Source organism: Sinocyclocheilus grahami, unplaced genomic scaffold, assembly GCF_001515645.1.
Source record: "Sinocyclocheilus grahami isolate Dianchi unplaced genomic scaffold, SAMN03320097.WGS_v1.1 scaffold548.1, whole genome shotgun sequence".
Taxonomy (NCBI): Eukaryota; Metazoa; Chordata; class Actinopteri; order Cypriniformes; family Cyprinidae; genus Sinocyclocheilus; species Sinocyclocheilus grahami.
The window spans coordinates 375,110-376,250 of record NW_015505727.1 but is presented as its reverse complement, the minus strand read 5'-3'; the positions used below and the strand labels follow the sequence as shown (position 1 = coordinate 376,250).

Genomic DNA, 1,141 nt, shown 5'->3' with positions numbered 1-1,141 from the left:
GCTCTCTCTCTCTCTCGGGCTCTCTCTCTCTCTCTCGCGCTCTCTCTCGGGCCTGAGGAGAGTGAGAGCGGAGCTGCGCGAGCTTACAGTGATTTTGCTCGAGCGCCTTCACTTGTGCTGTTGCTCCACCAAAATACCACATTTATTTCCATAGAAAACGCTGCGAAAACTGTTCAGACTTCGCGATCAGCATCTACAATAACATTTCAAAGCGTTTTCCCACCTTTCTCCCCGATTTCTGGACTGCGAGACATGGATAGATGGAAAAGTTTGTCTGTTTTTGGTGTCTGTGAGGGAGTTCGATACGAGCGATGAGTCCCGTGAAGAGATTTCACACATCTGACTGGAAAAACACTCATTTACTGCGCTCATCTGCACAATTGGCCACTAATTAAACTCAGAGAGAGTGAGAGCGGAGCTGCGCGAGCTTACAGTGATTTTGCTCGAGCGCCTTCACTTGTGCTGTTGCTCCACCAAAATACCACATTTATTTCCATAGAAAACGCTGCGAAAACTGTTCAGACTTCGCGATCAGCATCTACAATAACATTTCAAAGCGTTTTCCCACCTTTCTCCCCGATTTCTGGACTGCGAGACATGGATAGATGGAAAAGTTTGTCTGTTTTTGGTGTCTGTGAGGGAGTTCGGTACGAGCGATGAGTCCCGTGAAGAGATTTCACACATCTGACTGGAAAAACACTCATTTACTGCGCTCATCTGCACAATTGGCCACTAATTAAACTCAGCCAGTGGAGATATGACTATAGTAAGTACTCATTTACCTCATATTTCATAAATCAAATCTCTTCTGCTGTGATTAGTTGTTAAGGTTAGCTGGCTAGGTAATTAGCATAGCAGCTTCGCAAACTTATTATACAAGTTAATACAAATCAGCGAAGACGTTGTGTTTCATTGTTATATTTTCTTCGTTTGGTATGTTATTGTGGTGCAAACGCGGAGTTTAAAAGTTGTTTTTCCTCTGACGTAATAAAGTATGACATCGGTGTGTTCAAACGTCTTTGATGTGTGTGAGAGTGTGTGTGTGAGAGTGTGTGTGAGCGAGAGAGTGTGTGTGTGTGTGAGAGTGTGTGTGTGTGAGAGTGTGTGTGTGTGAGAGTGTGTGTGTGTGAGAGTGTGTGTG

The 1,141-nt window shown here is 44.5% G+C and overlaps 1 protein-coding gene across 1 annotated transcript in view; it reads left to right on the top strand.

Annotated features, from left to right (window-relative positions):
• The first annotated feature begins 419 nt into the window (after window positions 1–419).
• The window catches only part of frs2a (fibroblast growth factor receptor substrate 2a), a 19,223-nt gene continuing 18,501 nt past the window's right edge, over window positions 420–1,141 (top strand). Inside the window, exon 1 of the mRNA XM_016238816.1 lies at window positions 420–766. The gene's annotated coding sequence lies outside the window, so the exon portion shown is untranslated. The remainder of the gene's footprint in view (window positions 767–1,141) is intronic.